The sequence below is a fragment of the Bos grunniens genome, chromosome 11 (assembly GCF_055505025.1).
Source record: "Bos grunniens cultivar Pamir isolate PY7600 chromosome 11, Bosgru_T2T1.0, whole genome shotgun sequence".
In the NCBI taxonomy this organism is placed as follows: Eukaryota; Metazoa; Chordata; class Mammalia; order Artiodactyla; family Bovidae; genus Bos; species Bos grunniens.
The window spans coordinates 57,785,675-57,793,442 of NC_141175.1; the positions used below are offsets into that span (position 1 = coordinate 57,785,675).

The 7,768-nt window shown below is 44.2% G+C and overlaps 1 non-coding gene across 1 annotated transcript; it reads right to left on the reverse strand.

The window, feature by feature from the left end:
- Nucleotides 1-3,793: 3,793 nt before the first annotated feature.
- Nucleotides 3,794-3,900, reverse strand: LOC147363109 (U6 spliceosomal RNA). The gene has a single exon (XR_015137515.1). It is a non-coding gene; the product is annotated as a U6 spliceosomal RNA (small nuclear RNA).
- Nucleotides 3,901-7,768: the final 3,868 nt, after the last annotated feature.

A 7,768-nucleotide genomic window follows, 5' to 3' on the forward strand; every position in this document is an offset into this window, starting at 1 on the left:
GATCAAACCAGTCAATCCTAAAGCAAATCAGTTCCGAATATTCACTGGAAGGACTGATGCTGAAGCTGAAATTCCAATACTTTGGCCACCTGATGCCAAGAGTCAACGCATTGAATGGAAAGACACTGATGCTAGGAAAGATTGAGAGCAGGTGGAGAAGGGGACGACATAGGATGAGATGGTTGAATAGCATCACCAATTTAATGGACATGAATTTGAGCAAACTCTGGGAGATAGTGGAGGACAGAGAAGCCTGGTGGGCTGCAGTCCACAGGGTGGCAAAGAGTTGGACACAGCTTAGTGACTGAAAAACAACAACAAAAAATTTGTGAAGTACTAGGGATTCAATGATGAATGGGAGGTGATTTCTGTCCTTGAGTATCGAAGAGCCTAGCATTTGAATCTATAACTAGATGTGAGTATGAAGAAAGGGAAGTGTGACTTATCAATAAGATCAAGGAGGTAAAATATTTAAGTCACTTTCATCCCAGGCTTCTTCTTTCCTCTAAGTATCCCAGGAGTCCTCCAATTCTTTGGAATCAGAAACACCCAATATTTTTATATTCTAGCATGAACACGTAGGTGGTTTACCATGAAACTATCGAACCTTATGCTTCAGGGTCCCTGGCTCCCTAAGACCCTGTGTCTAATTTTGTTTTTCTAAGAGTCACCCCTCAGACAGGTAGGCCTCAGGCTCCAAAATCTGGATCTGCCCTTGAGTGAATGTTTCTCAGAGCCAGGTCTATGAAACGCTGTTTTTAGGAATTACCAGCAGCTAAGGATCCTGGTTTGGGCCCTCAGGGTTTCTCTCAAGGCAACTAAGAACCTGGGGGCTGCCCTCAATGTCACAGGTGTGGCCAGTTCAAAGTCATTCCTATTACATTCATTCTTCACTTAATATCAGCTGGAGTGACTCAGTGGTAAAGAATCTACCTGCCAGTGCAGGAGACACAGGTTCAGTCCCTGATCCACGAAGATCCCCCTGGAGGAGAAAATGGCAGCCCATTCCAGTATTCTTGCCTGGAGAACCCCATGGACAGAGGAGCCTGGCGGGGTACAGTCCATGCAGTCATAAAGAATCAGACATGACTTAGCAACTGAACAACAACAAATAGCTGGTCCTGCTCCCTTGGCCTTTTGAATCAACCCGGGGGCGCTGGGGGGTGGGGTGGGCAGCAAGCAGTGGCTTCTGCTGGCTCATCGTTTTGGAATTCAAGACACCCAGGAATTTAAAAATCCTCCCAACCACCTCTCAGTGGGCCACTGGGGCAGGAAAGTACACAGGCAATCCTAGCGGTGCTGGGGGTGGGGCTGAGGCTGTGCAGGAACTGAGAGCCACTAAAGCCAGGCTGCTGGCCATCACAGGGCTTACCAGGCCAGGGATATTTGTCCAGCATATCCACAGGTCCATAGGAAATCAAACTCTGAAGAATTGGCTATTTTACACTCATCTGAGTCATTGTTGTTGTTCAGTCGCCCAGTCGTGTCCAACTCTTTGTGACCCCATTGACTTGAGCATGCCAGGCCTCCCTGTCCCTCATCTGAGTCATAAGTGACTCAAAACTAGAATGTTATTAATGTGAGAACAGGAGGCCTAATTGCAAAATAATTGGCTCTGATCATTTGCTCAGAGTCCTCTCCCCTTACCAGGCCAGTCCACAAATCGTTCCTAATTACAGGCTGGGAACTGAGTGAGTGAAAATGATGCTGAGACTCTTCAAGGGCAGGTACTATGCTTGTGTTGCCCACTGTTACCTCTCCAGCAGCTGGTATAGCCCCTGACCCATGGGAGGTGCTCCATAAAGACTTGTATAAAAGAAAGTGGATGAGCTGTTATCAGGATATACACCCATTTCTCCTAAGATGAATTGGCTGTCCTTTGAACAATTCTCTCTAAATGAACAGCTCTGACCAATCAGAGCATCTTTGTCCTTGGACAGTGTGGGAGACACACTATAATTTCTATCCTTGTGGTCACCCCTCTTCTGGATTCCGCACAAGCCTTTTGTTATGACTCATTGCCTGCTGAGCATTCACCTTATTAACTGTTACATTCCAGAGATCTTTTCCAGAGCTTGTTTTAACTCCTTGATGGGTGTGGGGGGAGACAGGTGACACTCTTGAGAGGCCCCGCTGCCGGCGGCAAGGGCTGACTCATCCACTTGCTGTGTATTGTGCTCACTTCGCTTTCAAAGGGTCACATTTTCTGACTTTCCTTACAGCTACTCATTCTAAGTCCCATTCTTCCCAAGATCTTCCCAGGTGAGTTTGTTAGGTTTTTAGTTAGCATATGATTTTTTGGCAAAGTTGAAGCAGGAAAGGTTCTCACGAAGAATTCAGTGGTCTGTGGGGATAAACCATGATGTGAGAGGAGCAAGTGTGGACCTGGGCTCGTTTTGGACATATCAGTCATTTCACAAATTAGCACCCAAAACTCTCCGTGGTGGCCAAGTGCAGGGCTGTGCTCACTCCCTCCCAAGGGTGGCAAGCTGGTAAAAGGGAATAGTTTCATTGTAATCATGGAGAATTACAAAATGAATTGGGAGCACTTTGTGGGGCTAGTCTCCAACTGTGCATGATGGCCAGGATCCTCGTGGGTGTTCTTTCAAATGCAGATCCTTGGTCCCTACCACTCAGAAATTCTGATCCAGTAGGTCTCAACAAGTGCTCACCACCCGCCCCACCCCCCAACACACACATGAAGGTGATTTTACTCAAAGTGGCCCTAGCACACCTGAAGGAAGGGGACAGGAAATGGTTCACAAGGGCAGGTCGGTTTTAGCTGCACAGCAGGGTGCAGCTTGTGAGATCTCGGTTCCTCCACCAGGAATTGAACTGGGGGCAGTGAAATTGCCAAATCCTAATGAGTAGCCCATCAGGGAACTTCCTCTTTGGCTGATTTTTAGAGGAGGAAGAAGTAGAAACTTACTCGGCACAAAGGCACAAAATGGTGTGATGTTACCTTTACCTTTGATTTTTAGAAAATGAAGGCCAAGAGACACAGCTCTACCTAAACTGATTTTAGTTCTTCACCTGGGCTCCTCCTCACTCCCACTTAGGGACAGACCGGAACACACACTCACACACATACTGGAGTCTCCCCCATGCCCCAAACCGTAAGAACTGCCCCTTTCACTCCGGACCCCTCCACTTACCACCTTCTAGTCCCCATTTCTTTCTTTTTAAAATATTTTATTTGACTGTGCTAGGTCTTAGTTGCAGCATGTAAATTCTTAGTTGTGGCTTGTGGGATCTACTTCCCTGACCAGGGATCAAACCAAGGCTCCCTGCATTGGGAGTACAGTCTTAGCCACTGGACCATCAGGGAAGTCCCTCCCATTTATTTCAGCGAGAAGCTTCCTTAAACATAAAAGAAAAAAAAAAAAACAAACAAACAAAAGGGCAGGAGGCAAAAGGGCCCTTCTGATTCCAAAACCAGTACACATTCACCTTAGAAAATTTCAAAACTCAGTGGAAAAGGCCCTTCTTAACCATATCATAAACTCTCAAGACACTCTGAACACTTACCACAATGGCAATTCAATTTTTTCGCTAGAATGTAAAGGCCTTGAGAATAAGGACATGATTTTCTTCTTCATCCTTGTATCTTCAGTAGACACAGAAGAATCCCAATAAAGATGTATAAATTGAACAAATAACATAAATCATCTATATTATCCATCCAGTCTTTATGTATTTGCTTTACTGGAAAACAAAAATGACATCGCGCTATATATACATCATTTAGAAGAGGATCAGTGTATATTTGAAGTCTGATTTTCTTTTTTTTTTTTTAAATATGGAACGCTTCACGAATTTGCGTGTCATCCTTGCGCAGGGGCCATGCTAATCTTCTCTGTATCGTTCCAATTTTAGTATATGTGCTGCCGAAGCGAGCACTGAAGTCTGGTTTTCTTATTGAAAACATACCACAAATATATTTCTAGCTGCTTTGAGTTTGGATAAACCATAATTTATTTAGGTTGTCTTCAATCTGAAATATTAAAAAGAACATTGTGACAAATGTCCTTGTATCTAAAATCTTTGCATGTATCAGTCATGATTTAAAGAGACCCAGTGGGTTCAGTTCAGTTCAGTTCAGTGGGTTCAATTGGGAGTGCTGTACCAAAGATTGGGCAAAACTCTACAGCTCTTTGAAATCCTATTTTGGAATGGTTGTAATAATTTATGTGAATTTCTATTAATAAAATAAACAAGACTTAAAAAAACAACCTGTGGTGGGGGGAGGACCTTATATCAGATAAAGTGGTCAGGAAAGGATCCCCTAAGGAGATGACTTTAGGTTAATGCTGTTCCAAGAAGAATGAGGTACAGACATTCCAGGGACAGGAAAGAAAGGAAACTTCTCTGCAGACAGATTGAGGACAACCTAAATAAATTATGGTTTATCCAAACTCAAAGCAGCTAGAAATATACTTGTGGTATGCTTTCAATCTAACACGAATTATATAGTGGAGGCAGACCCTGTCAGGACTTATACCTTGGTAGGAATTTGAGTAATTTTAAGAGATGAGAGCATTGAAGGTAAACCATTTGAAGGGCTCTAAGCTGTGGAATGAAATTAAAAGATGCTTGCTCCTTGGAAGATAAGTTATGACCAACTTAGCATATTAAAAAGCAGAGACATTACTTTGTCAAAAAAAAGGTCCGTCTAGTCAAAGCTATGGTTTTTCCAATAGCCATGTATGGATGTGAGAGTTGGACTATAAAGAAAGCTGAGCACAGAAGAATTAATGCTTTTGAACTGTGGTATTGGAAAAGACTCTTGAGAATTCCTTGGACTGCAAGGAGACACAACCAGTCAATCCTAAAGGAAATCAGTCCTGAATATTCATTGGAAGGACTGATGCTGAAGCTGAAACTCCAATACTTTGGCCACCTCATGCGAAGAACTGACTCAATGGAAAAGACCCTGATGATGGGAAAGATTGAAGGCAGGAGGAGAAGGGCATGACAGAGGATGAGATGGCTGGATGGCATCACCGACTCAATGGACATGAGTTTGAGTAAACTCCATGAGTTGGCGATGGACAGGGAAGTCTGGCGTGCTGCAGTCCATGCAGTCGCAAAGAGTCGGACACGGCTGAGTGACTGAACTGAACTGAAGCTGTGGAATGACTTCCCTAGTAGCTCAGCAGTAAAGAATCTGCCTGCCAATGTAGGAGACATGGGTTCAATCCCTGTGTTGGGAAGATTCCCTGGAGGAGGAAATGGCAACCTACTCCAATATTCTTGTCTGGGAAATCCCATGGACAGAGGAACCTGGTGGGCTACAGTCCATGCGGGTCTCAAAGAGTCAGACTCATGACTTAGTGACCACAGCAACAATAAGCAGTAATATATGATCCACCTGTGACTCTGAACTGTAGCTCTAGTAAGAAAATATACCATAATATAACAAAATTGGGACTTCCCTGGTGGTCCAAAGTTAAGACTCTACGTTTCCGATGCAGGGAGTGTGGACTCTATCCCTGGTCAGAGAACTAAGATTCTCATATGACGTGTGGCCAAAAATATACATATGTATATAACAATGTTTAGGCTTCCCTAGTGACTCAGTGTTAAAGAATCTGCCTGCCAATGCAGACCAGGGTTCGATCCCTGGGTGGGAAAGTGCCCCTGGAGGAAGAAATGCAACCCACTCCATTATTCTTGCCTGGGAAATCCCATGTACAGAGAAGTCCAGTCCTTGGGGTTGCAAAAGAGTCGGACATGACTTAGCATCTAAATAATATAACGGTGTTTACCTCTGGCTGGTAAATTTCTAAGTGATCCTTATTTTTTTCTCTTTACACTTTTCTGTATTGGCCAAAACTTCTCCAATGTGTATGTATTACTTTTATAGTTTTAGAAATTTAGTCAAGAAAGGAAAAAATACAAACTAGAAGTGCAGATGGTAAAGAATCTACTTACAGTGTTTGATACCCAGGTTGGAAAGATCCTCTTGGAGAAGGAAATGGCAACCCACTCCAGTATTCTTGCCAGAAGAATTCCATGGACAGAGGAGCCCCTGGGCTACAGTCCATGGGGTCGCAAAGAGTTGGATTGAGCGACTAACACACACACACACACAAAGAGGCACAAAGGAGAGAAAGAGGTATGAATTGTGATCAGGAGACAAGATTCACTCTGAGGCTCAAGGAGGGAGGGTAGCAGCCTGGAATGGTTTGGTTGCCATGGGAATGAAAAGGGATGCATATGACCAATGTTTAATGCGTAGAATCCACTGGTGACTGATTGGCCATGGGAGATAATGGGAAGTCTAGATGATGGCTGGATTTCATCTTGGGTGACTGACTAGGTTGATGGTGACTGCTTAATCCAACAAGGGATCCAGGAGGAGCAGACACATGAGGGAAGATGAGAATAGTGTCACAGGCAATGAGACTGGCCTGCAGCATCAAAAGCTAAGCAATCAGATGAATCAGGTTATAAAGCTGAGGAAGAGGAGCTACAATTATTTTAAGAAGCTTAACTACGAAGCGAAAGAAACAATTGGGTGGTAACAAGAGGGAGTGTTGAGTTGGGGTGTTTCTCAGCAAAGGGAAGCAGACTAACCAAGGCTGAGTACTTGAAAGTATAAATGTCAAGGAAGTGGCTGAAGGAGGCTGATCTGAGATGGGGTGATGTGGGATCCTAAGCAGAGGTGGGATTGAACTGGAAAAAGGACCTCTCAGTTCTTCTGGGATGGGAGTGAGAGCATGAGGCAATAGGAGAGATATGTACAGATTCCTTTGGGGGTTCACAGTGGGAAGGGGAAGAAGTTCTTATTTTGTGAACTGCACTCCCCCTGTGAATTGGGTGAGGTTATCTACTGGGGTTATGGATAGGTAAGTAGTTGCCACCAGCTGGTGAAGGTCTAAAGAAATCTGAGAATGACAGAGGGTGCTGATCAGATAAGAAGTGCTCAATGGTACTCTGAGGTCAAACTGTAGCTGAATCCACTATATTTTTCTAACAGATCCCCCCTCCATTGCACAACCCCCAGCTCTAACTCCATATCTTTCCAGCATATTTTACCTTGTGTTCTGCATGCCAATCAAACATAGGTGGTGATAGTGTGCAGAATCGTTGTGCAATTGATTCAGGATTGGGAGTTTACCATCTAAAGAGTTGAAGGTCATTAATGAGAGAAGTTTTAGTTGACAACAGGGAACGCACTGGTCAAGAAGAGAATGGGGAGTTTCCCTGGTGTTCAGTGGTTAAGATTCTGCCTTGCAATGCTAGGGATGGGTTTGATCCCTGGTCCAAGAAAATTCCACATGCCGTGGCTCAACTAAGCCTGTGCAACACAACTATTGAGCCAGCACTTCTAGTGCCTGTGCTCCGCAACAAGAGAAGCCACCACAATAAACCCAGGGCCACAACTAGAGTAGCCCCGCTTACCTCAACCAGAGAAAGCATATGCACAGCAACAAAGACTTACCACAGCCAAAAAATAAACAAATCTTTTGAAAAAAAAAAAAAAGAGAGAGAGAGAGAAGAGAATGGGGCTAAAAAGGAAAAAAAGTCAAGTGGAAATATCAAAAGATTGAGAGCCTGAAGCAGTAAAAGAACAGCTTTAATTCCAGGGTAAGAAAACCAGGTGAGAAGGAAATGGCAACCCACTCCAGTACACTTGCCTGGAAAATTCCATGGACGGAGGAGCCTGGTGGGCTACGGTCCATGGGGTCGCAAAGAGTCGGACACGACTGAGTGACTTCACTTTCACACTTAAGAAAACCAGAAAAGTAGGCAGTCACAATAA